The sequence below is a fragment of the Podarcis gaigeae genome (assembly GCF_964106915.1).
Source record: "Podarcis gaigeae genome assembly, chromosome: 6".
NCBI lineage: Eukaryota > Metazoa > Chordata > Lepidosauria > Squamata > Lacertidae > Podarcis > Podarcis gaigeae.
In genome coordinates this window covers 2,145,753-2,163,484 of record NC_139682.1, presented here as the reverse complement: position 1 = coordinate 2,163,484, position 17,732 = coordinate 2,145,753, and the positions used below count along the sequence as shown (strand labels likewise).

At 44.0% G+C, this 17,732-nt stretch overlaps 1 protein-coding gene across 1 annotated transcript in view; it reads left to right on the top strand.

The window, feature by feature from the left end:
* The window catches only part of LOC310847716 (uncharacterized protein), a gene marked incomplete at its 5' end in the record, with an annotated part of 62,826 nt that overhangs the window by 28,632 nt on the left and 16,462 nt on the right, over window positions 1–17,732 (top strand). The gene's annotated exons all lie outside the window — the stretch shown is intronic.

The window sequence follows — 17,732 nt, the reverse complement described above, 5'->3', positions numbered from 1 at the left end:
AAATTAAATGTTCATCAATTTACAAGGCAAACACATACACATACTGTGTCTGAAATAGTACAGGAGAACAATCCTGAAACCATTTTGACTCTGCCAAATTGACCTCAAATCTCTCTCTGCAAGGAGGAAGGAAATGGGAAAGCCTCTCCATTGTCTTTTGCTTACCTGTCTTAAGGGCATCTTTGTGTATGAACAGGGTGAGCCTGTGACCTGGATTCAGGAATTAAAGTATTTACCATCACAAAAGAATGGCTGGGCTGCCCAGGTAAAGCAATCAGTGACCATTGTCAGGTATCCTGGCAGACAGGAATCCTGTTGTAGACCACCTCCTTCTGTGATGTATGCATAATGTTTTGGGAGCGGTCTTGAGCTACAGGATGGGCAATTTCAAAAGTCTATATAAGGGCTTGTGCACCATTGTTCTGGGTTCCTTCTCCCTCCTGCATGTGGTGAGTGAGGACCCTGTTGCAACAGCTTAATAAAGATCAGGCTTACTAGCTGCTTTGCTTCTCAGTATTCTCTGGTTGGCCTCTGTTATTTTCTCCTACCAATAGGGAACCTACTTAAGGACTCTATAAGGGCTCTTGGAGACCCCAATAAGGGAAAAAGAGCAGGTTTTGTTTACAACACCAGCAAAATATATGGTCTACTGCTTACTGCTATTGTCTCACCTCTCCTTCATCTTCTTCTTCGTCTGTGATTATAGACACAGCAACAATTAACAATCTGTTACCCCTAACATCAGCTTTGCTACTACATGAAGGTTTACATCAAGGAAGCCCTCAGCATTAATGAACACTTTACTTCTCCTGCATTTGTATGGTTGTATCTTCCCATTTTTGTATCTTTCCCAGTAGTGATGTATGGAAGTGAGAGCTGGACCATCAAGAAGGCTGATCGCCCAAAGAATTGATGCTTTTGAATTCTGGTGCTGGAGGAGACTCTTGAGAGTCCCACGGACTGCAAGAATATCCAACCTCTCCATTCTGAAGGAAATCAGCCCTGAGTGCTCACTGGAAGGACAGATCCTGAAGCTGAGGCTCCAGTACTTTGGCCACCTCATGAGAAGAGAAGGCTCCCTGGAAATGACCCTGATGTTGGGAAAGGTGGAGGGCACAAGGAGAAGGGGGCGACAGAGGACAAGATGGTGGGACAGTGTTCTCGAAGCTGTCAGCATGAGTTTGACCAAATTGCGGGAGGCAGTGGAAGACCAGGGCCTGGCGTGCTCTGGTCCAGGGGGTCACGAAGAGTCGGACACGACTAAATGACTAAACAAACCTTCCCATTACTTCCCAAATTAGTATTCTGGTAGAGAGACAGACCCAAATGCCTGACAGATAAATACCCAAGCACCTAAATCTGGTGCTTTATGCCTTTCTCTGCACTCGTTCATGCATGCACACATAACTCTGGTTCCCTGGCATTTTAGATCTTGACGTCAAAAGTCAGTGCGCACACCGTGGGGCAAGTTACACTGGCATAGGCTTACAGAGGGGAGCTCAAGCCCTGCAAAGTTGTTCATTCCCTGGGGTTCCTCACACTGAACTGAATGGGAAACAACAAAAACAAAGAAAGGAGTGGGTTGCTGGGAATGAAGAGAAGCAAGTATTGAGCCCTGAAATTCGAGGGGAATGAATTCTTCATGGTTAAGCTACTGGGGTGCTGGGATGAGGAGTAGAAATTGCACAGAACAATGATCAAGGTAAAGGGATCTTCTGGGTACTGCCAGGGACTCCAGCTTTCTCACTGGGGAACTCGCAAATGAAATTATGTTGCATGTTGCAGAGTTTAAAGTGTTTACTGAATTTCCTCTGTGAGTCAGCCAAAATAAGGAGGTGGCTAAATTAGGATAGAGCAGCGCTTTCCAAACTTTGTTAGCGTGTCGGCTGCAGTGTGGAGGTGTGTTGGATCTCGCTGGACCAACCAGCCATTTTACCTTGGTAGAATTACACTGGTGCCACCCAGACCTTGGCAGCAGCAGGAAGGGAAAAGCTAGGCCGTTTCATTTGCTATGTTACTCCTTCCTTTGCCAAATGCATCTGCAAATGCTGCTTTTTTGAGGAAAGTTGCTTGCTTGCTGTCCCTTGAAAAGCCACCCAGCAGTTAGTCTGGCCCAATATCTCCACCTTGGCTCTGTGCCCTTCCACCTGCTGGCTGTGGGGAGACCAAAATGGGGGGCATCTCTCAGGAACTCCCTACAAATGGCGGGATGAAGGGGCTGCCCATGAAATGGGGGGGGGTCTCTGCCTGTGCCAGAGGGACCCCCTTGGCCAAGGGCTCCTTCTCACCTGAAGGTATCTTGGGACCCCCAAGAGTCACCTAGTCAACAGGTGTGGAGAAAGTCCTCTTTTCAAGGAAGGGAGGACTAGAATTAAGGGGGGGCTGAATATGCAAACATTAATAGACAACCGTCCTTTGGAATTTACACTCCCTCCCAGTTTTTTCAGTGCAGTCCTCTGGCCAAGAAATTTGTACAAATAGATATACAGTATTGATATATATACACTAAGATAAAGTGAAAATAACGTACGAAAGCATATTATGGGAGGAGAAATTGCTTTGCCGAACTGTACGTGTTAGGAAGAATTGCACGCAACCATGTGCGTATCCAGAGAAACGTACACTGAACTGTTGATGGATTTCCCTGGGGACTTGCCCCCCCCCCCGACCCCTAATGCAGGGAAATGAGAAACAGAGAAATGGGCGGCAGGTTCTCTCCTTCCGGCTCTGAGTCCTGCGATTCTAAGCAGCCATAACTGGGGTTGGGGCTCAGGTGTGAGATGAGGGCAAATGCACACCCTTCTCCTCAGGGACAACATTGCTCAAGCCAGGCTGCCAAGGGACTCCTTTTCCCGGCAGCAACTGATCCTGGCCTCTCTCCTCCTCTCTGGACTCTCTGAGAGGATTCCTGCCTTGGGATCCCTTCTAGCTCTCCTCTGGCCAGAGAAGGAAGCCTCTGAGCTAGGTCTGAGGGGAAACAGATCCCCCCATTCTGTTCTGCAGGGCAGGGACCCGCCTCGCAGGGCTGGTTTTGACTGCCTCCCGACTTCTCTGAGCAGCCCCAAACTTGGCTTTTCCGGAAGGCGGGTGGGACCACCAACCTCCCCAATCTCCTTCCATCTTGTCCAGGGAACTGGCGGCTTCCCCCACCGTTTTCAGATTTTTATCCCAGATGTGAGGAGACATGTTGAAAGAGCTGTTCCAAAACTATCCGTTGCTTCAGTTCCTCCAGCGCCTGACCCTTCCTTCCCTCAGCCAGGCTCTTGAGGCCGTAACATAACTGGGCATGAGTTTCCCCAGGTTTCCTCTTAATTTCTCCAAAATGTTTTCCTGCTCTGCTCAGTCGTGATCCCCAAACTCTCCCTCATTCACTCATAATCTGCGGTTTCCTCATTCCTCATTTTTGAGCAAATCTCCCTCAGGAGATCCTTCATTCTGGCCTCATCCAGAAGCTCTGAATTTGGTTCTCTCAAAACAGAAAAGCTTCTATACCATCTCCTTTTTGAAATTTTGTTTGTTCCACTGAGGTAACTTCTCCACTTCTCTGTGGAACCAGTCATTCTGCTCTAAGCTGTATTTTTTGCATTTTAAGATTATACATTTCTTTTTCACGTTCCGCCTCTTTCTCTCGCTCCCTTTCTCTGTCACCTGCCTGTGTTTTCGCTAACTGAATAGGCTTGTTCTTGTTCTGCTTGTATTTTAACCTCTTTCTTTCTCCTCTGCCTTGTATTTTGGTTAACTGAGTCTGTTTTTCTGCTTCTATTCTGTTTTCCATTTCAAATGTTACCTACTGACCAGAATTCCCCTCAGAAATCTCTCCTTCAGACTGAGCTTCTCCCTGACTGCCTCCTCTTGCCTTGGAGGTTTATGAGAAGCTGCCATTTCCTGACAGGAATTTTCCCTCACCAAAGTATAACACACTTTCTTCTACTTTGGGGGTTTTATTTTCTATCAAAATGCTCCACCAATTGCAGCGAGCCCAGTCTTAACCTCTGCTTAATTTTAGGAAGAAAACCTCTCTGATATTGGAGACTTAGGGAGATGTTTAACAGATGAAAGAATTTATTTTACAGAACAAAGTTGGTAAATCAAAAGGTGTGTCAGGAGATAGAAATCTTTCAAGGAACAGTTATCTTATTTATATATATATTAAACCCAGTGGATGTTACAGGCTTCCTAACAAGGTGCTTCTACATCCTCTGCTTTTTGATATCCTGGAATATTCCTTTGTTCCGCTGAGGAACCAGCAATTCTGCTCTAAACTGTATTTCTTAATAATAATATTTTTTTTTTTTATTTATACCCCGCCCTCCCCAGCCAAGGCCGGGCTCAGAGCGGCTTACAAGCAATAATAAAAACAAGATGAATGATTACAACTTAAAAACAAAAATAAAATACAACATTAAAATAATGGAACATTAAAATATTAAAATGTAGCCTCATCGCAGGAGGAGAAGGAAAAGAAGGGGGGGAAAAAGAGAGGGGGGGGAGGGAGGGAATCAAACTGGCTCCAAGCCAAAGGCCAGGCGGAACAACTCTGTCTTACAGGCCCTGCGGAAAGAAATCAGATCCTGCAGGGCCCTGGTCTCATGAGGCAGAGCGTTCCACCAGGCCGGAGCCAGTGTTGAAAAGGCCCTGGCTCTGGTTGAAGCCAATCTAACTTCCTTAGGGCCCGGGACCACTAGGGTGTTGCTATTTATGGACCTTGAGGCTCTCCGTGGGGCAGACCGGGAGAGGCGGTCCCGGAGGTACGAGGGTCCTAGGCCATGAAGGGCTTTAAAGGTCAAAAGCAGCACCTTAAATCTGACCCTGTACTCCCTGTACTCCTTCTTGCATTTTAAGAGGAAACATTTCTTGTTCTTGGTCTGCCTCTTTCTCCCTTTCTCTGTCACCTGCTTGTATTTTAGATAACTGAATCTGCTGCTCTACTCAAAGCCTGGCTAGTTCTTCTTCTGCTCGATTTTGGCCTCTTTTTCTTTATCTTCTGCCTGTATTTCGGATAACAGAATCTGTTTTTCTGCTTCTGTTCTATTTTCCATTTCAAGTTTGATCTTTGTAAGTTCAAACTCCTGACCAGAATTTCCCTCAAAAGTCTCTGCTTCTGACTGAGCTTCTCCTCCTGACTCTGGCTGCCATTTCCTGACAGGAATTTCCCTCACAGAAATCTAAAACACTTTCCTGTCATGATGCTCCACCAATTGTGGAGAGCTCCATCTTAATTTTTTTCTGAATAAAATTCTCTGATACTTGGAGACTTAGGGAGATGTTTAACAGATGAAAGAATTTATTTTACAGAATAAAGCTGGTAAATCAAAGGTGTGGCAGGAGATAGAAATCTTTCAAGGAACAGTTATTATATACTAGTCATTCCAAGGCTGGGAACAGCATGCATATATATATATGCATGCTGTTCCCAGCCTTGGAATGACTAGTATTCCCATAGTTAAGCAGCATGCAAGAAATAAAATTGCTTTAAACTTCTGAGTCCTGGCAAAAGGCAATGTGTGCAACCCATGTGTGGGACTTGTGTTTGTGTGTGTTTGCAAACCCCTTTGGAGCAGATGGGAGCCACACCAGGATTCCTGAAGAGGCTTTGCACAGCTCCCATTCATTTCAAGGAAGCTGGCTTGAGAGAGCTTGCAAGTGGTTTGTGTCTTTCCAGTCTTGTCTTTCAAGGGCTCTGCATGGCTTCTAGCCAGGACGGCGATGCTCTGCCTTCACAGCGGGAGGGAAGAGGGGTCTCGTGCTCCAATCCTGCTCCCTGGTCTCCCACAGGCAACTGTTTGGCCACTGGGGGAGCAGGATGCTGGACTAAATGGGCCATTGGCCTAATCCAGCTTTCTCTTTGACATTCTTCTGATGTCTCTGTTGATGGATGAACTGAGCACAGGGCTCCTTTGATGGGTTTACCTCTCTCATTCCTCCTGTATTCCAAGCATCAGCCTGTGGATCGTGTCCAGCAAAATATACTGTTTGTCTGACTATCTTGTCTCCCCCTCACTTTCTTCCTACCCAAAATGTCAGCATTGCTATTTCCCCCTCATGAAGGTTTTCTGCAATAAAGTCCTCTTTCTGCGTTAATAAGCCTTTTGCTTCCTCTGCATACTTATTTATTTATATTCAACGGATTTATAAACCACTTCACAGAGTAGAGTTATTGAAATGGTGTACAATGAAAGAGAAAATGAAGTAAAGAAAAGAAAATGTAAACTCTAAAAACACTTGAAGTCATATCTATCTAACCACCCTTCATAAACCCTAATTAAATACGTGGTCCAAAATGGGCAGAGGAAGGAGATGCCAGAGGAGGGCAACCAAAATGGTCAAAGGCCTGGAAACGATGCCTTATGAGGAACGGCTAAGGGAGCTGGGCATGTTTAGCCTGGAGAAGAGGAGGTTAAGGGGTGATATGATAGCCATGTTCAAATATATAAAAGGATGCCACATAGAGGAGGGAGAAAGGTTGTTTTCTGCTGCTCCAGAGAAGCGGACACGGAGCAATGGATCCAAACTACAAGAAAGAAGATTCCACCTAAACATTAGGAAGAACTTCCTGACAGTAAGAGCTGTTTGACAGTGGAATTTGCTGCCCAGGAGTGTGGTGGAGTCTCCTTCTTTGGAGGTCTTGAAGCAGAGGCTTGACAACCATATGTCAGGAGTGCTCTGATGGTGTTTCCTGCTTGGCAGGGGGTTGGACTCGATGGCCCTTGTGGTCTCTTCCAACTCTATGATTCTATGATTCTATGATTCTATGTGGTGGAAACTCCCCTCTTTGGTTTTGCATTTCCAGCATGTTTTGTCCCCCGTCTTGTACATTTTGTCCAGTTTCACTGGAATTATGTACCAACAGTACATCATTTTTTCCATATTTTCTCGGAGTCCAACACATGGTGTGAATTTCATACCCTTGCACCAAAGTTTCACCCAGTTGTCGTACTCTAGGTTGTATCCGAGATCTATGACCCATTTAATCATGACCTCCTTTACTTCTTCATCCTTTGTCTCCCAATCTAACAACTGATTATACATTTTGGATAGGAGTTTGAAATTACTTTCTAAGATTTCCACCTGGTATTTGGACTTTTTTTCATTCATCCCCATTTTTTTGTGTTCATTCCATAGGGCGTTAATTTGGTGGAACTTTAACCATCCTGTTAATTTATCCTTTAAGTCTTCATATGGTTTTAATTTCCATCCTTTTTCTGACCTTGCCAGGAGGTCTTCATATGTCCATCTTTCTCCTTCCATGTTTAATTTTTTAATAGTAAGAATGTCAATTGGTGATAACCACCAGGGAGTATCTTTTTCAATAAGTCTTTTGTTCCTGTCCCAAACTTCCAGCAGCGAACCTCTAATGATGTGATTAGAGAAGCCCCTATGTACTCTCTCTTTATCGTGCCACAGATAGGCATGCCAGCCATATCTGATATTAAAAAGGTAAAAGGTAAAGGTACCCCTGCCCGTACGGGCCAGTCTTGCCAGACTCTGGGGTTGTGCGCCCATCTCACTCAAGAGGCCAGGGGCCAGCGCTGTCCGAAGACACTTCCGGGTCACGTGGCCAGCGTGACATCGCTGCTCTGGCGAGCCAGAGCTGCACACGGAAACGCCGTTTACCTTCCCGCTAGAAAGCGGTCCCTATTTATCTACTTGCACCCAAGGGTGCTTTCGAACTGCTAGGTTGGCAGGCGCTGGGACCGAGCAACGGGAGCGCACCCTGCCGCGGGGATTCGAACCGCCGACCTTTCGATCGGCAAGCCCTAGGTGCTGAGGCTTTTACCCACAGCGCCACCTGCGTCCCCATATCTGATATTAAATCCCTCTAAATCCAACAAGTCTGTATTTTTCAAAATAATCCATTCTTTGATCCAGCATAAGCACACTGCTTCGTAATATAATTTCAAATTCGAGACTGCAAACCCCCCCTCTCTCTCTCCTGTCTGTGAGTAGCTTAAATTTAATTCTTGCTCTTTTCCCTTGCCAGATAAATCTGGAAAGGGTTTTCTGCCAATCCTTAAAGTTTGCTGTTCCTCTAATCACTGGGATGTTCTGAAATAAAAACAACAATCTTGGAAGTATGCTCATCTTAATAACGGCAATTCTTCCTGACCAGGAAAGTTTTAACCTACTCCAGATATCTAGATCTTTTTTTATCTCTCTCCAAATCTTTGTGTAGTTATCTTCTACTAGATTTATGTTTTTCGGGGAGATCCATATTCCCAGATATTTCACCTTTTTTGCCACTTTGATTCCTGTTTGTAACTCTAGCTGATTTCTTTAGTCTTCGGCCATATTCTTAGTCAAAATTTTTGTTTTCGTTTTGTTCAGCTTAAAGCCGGACAGTTTCCCAAATTCCTCTGGTAACTCTAGAGCTTTATCGGTACTTTCTACTGGATCTTCCAAAGATATTACCAAATCGTCGGCGTAAGCCTTTAATTTATACTCTTTTTTCCCTATTCTGATTCCTCTTATTTCTGTTGTTCTCCTTATTTTGTTTGCAATTATTTCCAGTACCATAATAAATAAAAGGGGAGACAACGGACATCCCTGTCTTGTTCCCTTCGAAATCTCAAAGGAGTTTGTTAAATTATTGTTAATAATCAATTTAGCCCTTTGACTTGAATATATCGCCTTTATTCCTTCCATATAAGGTCCTTCTATTCCTGCTATCTCCATGCTTTCCATCAAGAACCGCCAGGATACGTTGTCGAAGGCCTTTTCTGCGTCGATGAAAATCAATGCCGCAGGGATGTCATTCCTAATTTCCAAATATTCTATAATATTTATTATATGCCTTACGTTATCTTTCAACTGTCTGTTGGGGAGGAATCCAGCTTGATCTTTATGAATCAAATTAGCTAGTTGTTTCTTAAGCCTATTCGCCATTATTTCCGCAAAGATTTTATGATCATTATTAAGCAATGAAATCGGTCTATAGTTCTTAATATCTAATTTATCGGCTTCTAATTTGGGTATCAGCGTGATGTATGCCTCTTTCCAAGAATCTGGTATCTTCCCTCCTTGTAAAATAATATTCATTACATCACAAAGCACTGGGGCTAGCTGTTCCCCTAGCACTTTATAGTACTTTGATGACAATCCATCTGGACCTGATGCTTTCCCTGGTTTCATCTTCTTAATTGCCTCCTTGATCTCATCTGCTGTTATCAGTTTGTTTAATTGAGCTTTCCCTTCATCCGTTAAGTATTCCCCTCTATTTCCTTCCAGATATTTTCCTATTTCCACTATATCCTCATCTTCCTTTTTGTACAACTTTTCGTAAAATTGGAGAAACTTTTCCTTGATTTCATTTGGATCTTCTATTGTTTGGCCTTCTGCTTTTATTTTATTAATCACACTTTGTTTTTTCCTTTTTCTTAATTGCCACGCCAATAATTTCCCCGTTTTATTTGCTGATTCAAAATATTTTTGCTTCATAGATTTGATTCTCCATTCTACTTCCTGGCTCAATAAAGTTGAGTATTGTGTTTGTAGCACTTTAGAAATTTGTTTAATCCTATCATCCCCGGGATTTATTATTAGTTTTTTCTCATAGTCTCTTAATTGGGTAATAATTTCTTCTTTCTTTAAATCTCTTAGTTTCCTTCTATAATTGTTTTGTTGGATTAGCAAGCCTTTTAGAACCGCCTTGCTGGCATCCCAGACAATGTCGATTTGTGTTTCTTTATTAAAGTTTAGATCCAGGTAGTCTTTCAGGGTACTTTTGGCCTTCTCAATCACCTCATCGTTTTCAAATAGATACTCGTTCATTCTCCACCTATACGGGCCTGATGTTTCACATTTTATTTCCATAGTTACTGGGTTATGGTCCAATAAGGTTCTGGGTTGTATCTCACATTTTGTTGTTCTTGTCGATAATTCTCTTGAGACCCATATCTGATCAATCCTACTCCATGTCTGGTGTGGTTCTGAGAAGTATGTAAACTGTTTCGCTATTGGGTTTTTATGTCTCCAGATATCAACTAAATCTAAGTTTTCTTCAAGATTACTAATAGATATTGGTAATTTCCCTTGGTTCAATTTTCTCTTTTTCCCACTTCTATCTAATTCTGGCATTGGTACTCCATTCAAATCTCCAAGCAGAATTAATTTATAATTCTCTTATTCTAATAGTACTTGTTCCAATTTTTTAAAGAATTCTGCTTTGTTTGTATTCGGAGCGTAAACAGTTACCACATTAAATTTTCCCCCCGGTGGTTAATTTGTATTCCCAAAATTCTTCCTTCATCATCTTTGCAGATTAATACGGGTTCCCATTTCTCCTTGACGTAAATCACCAGCTCTCTTTTCTTACTTACATCTGAGTTGATGAATTCAACCCCCAACCTTTTATTTATCAAGATATGTTTGTGTTTTTTAGCCACAAGTGTCTCTTGACAACAGATCACATCATAGTTCTTATTCTTCAAAACCTTCTCAATTTTATTCCTTTTAAGTTTTTCATTCAAACCATTCACATTCCAGGACAAAAATTTCAATGACATTATTAAGTTTAGCTTTATTTGTTATATTCGGGTTTCCGGGCTTATACTCTAGAACTTCTATTCCCTGTCAAATCCTCCTCTTCTGCTTCTTCTCCTCCCACTGCACCTTCTTCCTCTTCTTCAACTTCTTCCTCCTCTTCATTCTCGCCCCCTCCTTTTCCTTCTCTTTCACTCTTCTTCTTTCCTCTTTCTTTCTCTCTCTATCTCTTTGCCTGTCTTCACTCTTCTCAAGCTCTTTCTCGTACCTTCTCAAAAATTTCTCCACCTCTTGGGTATCCGTCAACTTGAATCTTTTATCTTTATAGAAGAAAGCAATCCCCTCAGGGAACTCCCATCTATATTGTATAGCATTTCTCTTCAAAACTCCTACTATTTGTCTATATCCTTCCCTCTTGCGCAGCAGTCTGATTGGTATTTCTCTAAAAATAATAATTGGTCTGCCTTCAATTATTAATTTTTTTTTGTAACTCGTTTTCAAAATTAAATTCTTCATCTCTATTGACTTCAAAATTACTAGGCAGTCCCTGGGGAGTTTTTTTAACTTAGTTTGTAAAGATCTCGTTCTTATTCTGAAAACATTTTCTATAGAATCCACCACCTCTTCTTCTTTTATTTCCAGCCATTTAGTTAGTTCCTTAATCATTTTTTCCTTTATGTTCTCATTCGCTTCTTCTCCTACACCCCTAAATTTTAAGTGAAGCTGTTTCTGCCGCATTTCTGCCATGGCTAGGCTGTCCCACATTTGATCCTGCGTTTTGTTCACCTCTCTCATTTCTTCTTTAATTCTTTCCGTTTCCCTCTTCTGTTCTCTCATCTCTTTTTGGATTTTTTTGTTAGTTTCTTCAATTATTTTTGACTTGGTTGACAGATTCTGGATCTTAATTGAGAGTTCTCCTACTGCACCTTGTATCTTTTTGTCTATCAACTCCTGCACTTCTCCTAGTTTGTTTTCCATATACAGTTCATTTTGTTTAAATTCCTCCTTAATTTTAAACCATAGAATATCTAGATCTTTAATTTCTTCTTGTCGGGATGGCTTCCTTTCTCCAGGTGTCCCTACTCCTTTTTTACCATTTCCCCCCGACATTATACCCTTATTTTCGGTCCTTATCTGTTTAAAAATCAAGTCTTTCCCTTAAGGGACTTATATTCTCTATCTTAGTATTCCAAAAATAAATTCCTTTTATGCTAAATTCAGGAGGTCCCTACTGCACAGCTGTCAATTCGTGCTTTCCCAATCACTTCCCCAAAGAGGAAAGGGGGGAGATTAGTTATATCGTGGATTAGACCCTTTAAATCCTTCCGGTCCCTCAAACCCAAAATTCAATTCACCCCTTTCTTCTATTTAGTTCAAATATCCCCCTATATCCAAACCACTAGACCTTTCATACACAAATGTAAATCAAAGGCAGTAAGAGTAATTGTATAATTCTAAGTGCTTTCTATCCACTTTTAAGTGAATTACTAGTCTGTGACAAACCAGCAGTTCATTTAAGCACCAGGTCTGCAAACCTCTAGTCTCTTCAGCCACTTGTCGGCCCAATCCAATATAGGTAGTATGTGGAATATATAGGTAGTATGTGGAGTATCCACAGTCCCGCCTAAATAATGTCCAAATAATGTCCAAATGATGTCCAAATGATGTCCAAATAATATCCAAAACGGTAAATAAGAGGAGACCTCCACCTCTTTAGGGCTTCTTAATAGTTCAAGTTATTCTCCAAAAGACGAGAAAGAAAAGAAGGAAGGGAAAAGAAGCCAGCGAGGAGGTGAAATGAAAAAAAAAATATTATCCTCCGTTCAATTCCCGCTAGTTATAGTCACCCCCGGATATGTCCGGAGGAAAAGCGGGAGGGAGATTTAAGTTTCAGAAGTTGCTCCCAAATTTTACTTCCAACATTGAAAGCATCAAAAATTAAAATAAGAATCTAATATAACTCTCTCAGAGAAGTAGATGTAAGACCAGATCCCAAAAGTCTCCTCTGTTCCTTTATGTGTTATCTTGTTCTGAGGAAATTGGATATGGTGCTTAATAAGCCAAGAAAGGAGGACTAGTCCCAAACAAAGAAAATGTTGCAAATGTCTTCCCCTCTTTATTCAAACCCCCAATATCTCAAGTCCAAATATTCCAAATATTTCTAAATATAACGTCCCGGAATTAAGTTCACTCTGCCCTTTAAAACTTGTCTTCCTATTACCCCTGTGGGTGGTTCTCCTCCAACCGCTAAGTTTGGATTATTTCAGTTTAAATTACTATGACCCCAAGAGAGGAACGAGGGACGCAGGTGGCGCTGTGGGTTAAAGCCTCAGCGCCTAGGACTTGCCGATCGAAAGGTCGGCAGTTCGAATCCCTGCGGCGGGGTGCGCTCCCGCTGCTCGGTCCCAGCGCCTGCCAACCTAGCAGTTCGAAAGCACCTCCGGGTGCAAGTAGATAAATAGGGACCGCTTACCAGCGGGAAGGTAAACGGCGTTTCCGTGTGCGGCTCTGGCTCGCCAGAGCAGCGATGTCACGCTGGCCACGTGACCCGGAAGTGTCTCCGGACAGCGCTGGCCCCTGGCCTCTTGAGTGAGATGGGCGCACAACCCCAGAGTCTGTCAAGACTGGCCCGTACGGGCAGGGGTACCTTTACCTTTACCTTTAAGAGAGGAACGAGGAAGCAAAAATCCACACGAAGGTAAAGGCAGGATTCAGTCAAACATCTTCTTAGCTGCTTTGCTTTGCAACTTTATTTATTTTATAAAACAGCACAGACAAATCTGAGAAACACACAACGATGTGCTTTGATAATAAAGCAGGGAGATTGGGCAACGGAGGCCAAAAACACTTCTCCCTTTGTCTCCCTGAACTGTCTTTGATTTCAGCAATCGGTCTTAATCAGCTTCTTATCAAAGACACTTTCCAGCTCCATTTGTAAAAATAAAAATAAATAAAATCTCAGAATAGAATCACAATGTAGCTGCCACTTAAATGCTTCCAGTTCCTAACACAAACACGATTGACCTTGCTGTTATCTGCATATAAATAGTCCTTCGCAAAAGAAATCAAAGAGTGCCCCCTTTCTGTTGAATTTAGGAACATTGCTTCCGAGCACAATTCAAAGTGTTGGTGCTGACCTTTAAAGCCCTAAGTGGCCTCGGCCCGGTAGACCTGAAGGGGTGTCTCCACTGTAATAAACAGAAATCTGCCCTTATTCCCTTATGAGGGACACAAGAACCCTTATAGAGTCCTTTGCAGGTTCTCCATCGGTCGGAGAAAAATAACAGAGGCCAACCAGGTAATATTGAGAAGAAAAGCAGCTAGTAAGCCTAGCTGCTTTTCTTCTCAACACTTATTGATCTGTTGCAACAGGGTGCTCCCCTCACACGCAGGAAAGGAGGAGGACCCCGAACAAAGGTGTGCCTGCCCTTATATAGAAATTTTAAATTGCCCGCCTTGGAGTCCAAGACCACCCCCAGATACATCATACATACATCAAAGCAGGGGCATAGCGCAATACCACCTGCCAGACACATAGGGAAGTCTTTTAATGTGTACAATGGTACCTCGGGTTAAGTACTTAATTCGTTCCGGAGGTCCATTCTTAACCTGAAACTGTTCTTAACCTGAAGCACCACTTTAGCTAATGGGGCCTCCTGCTGCTGCCGTGCCGCTGGAGCACAATTTCTGTTCTCATCCTGAAGCAAAGTTCTTAACCTGAAGCACTATTTCTGCGTTAGCAGAGTCTGTAACCTGAAGCGTATGTAACCTGAAGCGTTTGTAACCCGAGGTACCACTGTAATGCTTTCCTTTGTTTTTATATACCAGTATGTTGGAAGCTTTTTCACCCTGTTCCCTTCCAGCAGCAAAACCCAGCAATAGCTGAAGTTGGGGCTCAGGTGTGAGAGCAGATTGCTTGCAAGTACACAGCTGCATCCCTGGGGAGTGAGGTTACCTGAACATTGGTGTCCAGGGACTTCTGGTGCCAGCAGCAGCAGAGCAGGATCAGTCCTCTCTCTCAGCCTGGTCTGGTGGAGACTCCCAAAAGCAAAAGGGCTTCATCTTTGCAGAATTGCATCTGACGCCAAGAGGTGAGCAGCAAATGACTAACTTAGCTGCATGGCCGGCTCTGGTCTCTTGCCTGTGGTGGCAAAGTCCTGGGGGGAGGGGGGAAGGGGGGGCGGGACTTGCACATGGGGAGGGATTTCTGGAGCACCCAGGATCAGGGGTCAAGCAGCAACCCGAAACCTGTGGTTGAAGGTATACCTTGTAGTCCATGATTGGGGATAGATTAATATGCAATGTCAGTTTCTCACTTTTCAGTGTTACGGTCAGTTCTCCACATTTTCCATATCCTTTTGGGATATTAAAATGTCCTTTCAGAGACACTTTTCTAAATGTGATTTTGCCTAATGTGCACATTTTTGCAAGGCAGTTTTCCTTGATAAAATGCATGTTTATGGGTTATATCTCCAAAAATGTACATTTGCATGGAGACTTTACCTCAGTGCATTTTGGTGCACATTAATTGGCTGGAGAACTGCATTGCAAAATTCAGAGAATTGTGAATTTCAAAGGATAGCAGTGTTTCACCTCGTGTTTTGTTTTGGAACGTGTGAATTCAATGCAAACAGAATCAAATTTATCCCCCCCCCCCCATCCAACACTGATAATCGTCCACACAGTTGCCAACTTTTTCCTGGAAAGTACTCCTCTACTAGTCCCCTCTCTCTCTGCAAATTGGATTAGCAAGTCCCTATATTTGACACTGGACTGAACCCTCCTGAATATTTCCCTGTCATCTCTAACCGGCACTTCTAGGTTTCTGGCACCCTTCCTGTGAACTTCATGCTAGAAAGTTCTGCAATAAGAGGAGAAGATGGTCCGAGCATGGAGACTTCTCTTCTTCTGCAGTCTCCTGAGCCTGACTCTGGGACATGAAGGCCGGGGGGTCTTTCTGAGGATCAAGAAGAAATACCTGGAAGAAAGTAAGCATCACACTGACACCTCCCTGACTTGTATCTGACCTGTATCTTCCACCACCACTTTCCCCAGAAAAACTGGCTGCTTACTGCTGAAACAGAACGGACATCAATTGGATTTTCTGTGGGTTGCCGTTTGTTCTGATTCAGCAGGTTTTCCAGGATGAAAACTGGAAGACAAAAAAAATGCTTGGATACAGACCTGGAACTGAGGGACATGGGTGGTGCTGTGGGTTAAACCACAGGGCCTAGGACTTACTGATCAGAAGGTTGGTGGTTCGAATCCCCACGATGGGGTGAGCTCCCATTTCTCGGTCCCTGCTCCTGCCAACCTACCAGTTCGAAAGCACGTCAAAGTGCAAGTAGATAAATAGGTACCGCTCTGGTGGGAAGGTAAACGGTGTTTCCATGCTCTGGTTCTCCAGAAGCGGCTTAGTCCTGCTGGCCACATGATCCGGAAGCTGTATGCCGGCTCCCTCGGCCAGTAAAGCAAGATGAGCGCCGCAACCCCAGAGTCGTCTGCAACTGGACCTAACGGTCAGGGGTCCCTTTACCTGTACCTTACAGCTCAGAGGCAGATGAGGGGGAAAGCTGGGAAATCATGGGAGAGCCAGAGCAACAACGCCTGGCTGACACGTTGCCATTAGAAAGCATTCCAGACCCTCCATCTCCCAGAACCTGGTGAGCCTTAGAAGTAGGAGAGCAAAGAGCTCAGAGACAGAAGGCACGTAGCAGCACCCCTAGAGGATAGGATGAGAATGACGAACAAGGAAGTGGGGGAGATGACGGGTGGAGACTCACTCGGGACAACGCCATCATCCAAGAGGCTGGGTTTTATGGCCTCTCTCTGTAAAGATTGAAATGAAAAAGGATGCTAGGAAACTTTCCCTTGTCTTTTCCTGGGCAACTAGCTGGCAGCCACTGATAGCATCCTGACAGGTGTCAATTCTGCAGTTGCAGTGACACAGCATGGTTCCTGACAGTCCTGCTTCTTGGTGTCATGGTCCTCCAGGTGTTCAGCTCTTGCAGTGGACGATATTCCTCCTCCTTAAGGTCACCCCATCTGTGTCATGGCTCCAAAACAGTCCACTCTGCTCTGTTGAGAAATTCCTCCTCTCGCCCAGTAGCTCCCAGTGCCCCAAGTTGCTGTTCCTTCTCTTCCAGCAAGGCAACCAGCTTGCACTTGCTGCAGGTGCCGTTTTGCACCTTCTCAGGCAGGAAGATAAACATGGCGCAGGTGTTGCAAGTCACCGCAGCAGCTCCCTCGCCATCCATGTCTCTTGGTCCTACACACACTGTGAGAAAGCATCCTGGGCCACCCCTCTAAATGCCCTTGCAACTCCCCATCTCCTCTATTTCCAAGCCACAAGCTCCCAGAAGCTGCAGACAGATAAGCAGAGCTGCTGCTGGCTGCTAACTCCTCCCTTAACTCCCTTTCTCATTCATCGTGGCTTTCTCCCTGCAGGAGCTCATCCTCTAGCAGAGCTCACGGCTATGTGCACAGTCAAACTCACAATTATAACGGGCTTGCATTTCTTTCAGAGCTTGCAAAGTGTCTGGTCGAGTCCAACCTGGGAGAAGAACTAACCCATTTGATTTCGGCCCGCAACCCAGAGCCACGGCACGGCGCTGGAAGGTTCTTCTTTGGATACTTAGAAAATCTATCACCCAGGTAGGGCCTGTACTGGTGTGGAGAGTGGTTGGCACAGCTGAGGGTACAGCTTTTCATGGGAGCACCAGATATGGGCAGCTAAACCCTCATTGGATTTACAGGGATCTAAAAAAACACTAAGAAAAAAATGTTACATAGCTCTTGATGTACTGCTGTAAAGCGCTCTCGGAATCACTTTTTTTTAAAATGCATTTTTAATGTTATAATTGACCTGTGTAGCTGAGTTCCCACTTTGGAATGGGAACTCTGTAAGAGAACAACAATATTCCTCAATCCTGTATATAGTACCCGAAGGAGCGTTTCTGCCCCCATCATTCAGCCTGGACACTGAGATCCAGCGCCAAGGGCCTTCTGGCGGTTCCCTCCCTGCGAGAAGTGAGGTTACAAGGAACCAGGCAGAGGGCCTTCTCAGTAGTGGTGCCTGCCATGTGGAACACCCTCCCATCAGATGTCAAGGAATTTTTAAAAGACATCTGAAGGCAGCCCTGTTTAGGGAAGTTTTTAATATTTAATGCTGTATTGTTTTTAACACTCAATTGGGAGCCGCCCAGAGTGGCTGGGTAAACTCAGCCAGATGGGCAGGGTATAAATAATAATAA